This window comes from Pteropus alecto, unplaced genomic scaffold (assembly GCF_000325575.1).
Source record: "Pteropus alecto unplaced genomic scaffold, ASM32557v1 scaffold359, whole genome shotgun sequence".
NCBI classification, from domain to species: domain Eukaryota; kingdom Metazoa; phylum Chordata; class Mammalia; order Chiroptera; family Pteropodidae; genus Pteropus; species Pteropus alecto.
Genome location: NW_006443119.1, coordinates 1426242 through 1426519, shown reverse-complemented (window position 1 = coordinate 1426519; position 278 = coordinate 1426242).

The window sequence follows — 278 nt, the reverse complement described above, 5'->3', positions numbered from 1 at the left end:
ATTTATGAGTAATGAATATTGAGCTGTTTACTGCAAAGCTTTTACAACTTCCCACCAGCAGAGGGCAGAGAGGAGGTGTTCGCAAGAGCCATGGCGGGGTGGGGGGTGGGGGGTGTGTCTTGGGAGCCTAAAATCAATGAAAAATAAATGTCCAACAACAATAATCCTTGAAAAAAGTCAGAAGCCAGCCAGTGTGGGGCACAGGGGTACCCTCAGATTGCCAGTTCCCCAAGTTGCTTATAAGCGTCTCAGGGCAGGGTCTGTGTCTTTTAGTCAAC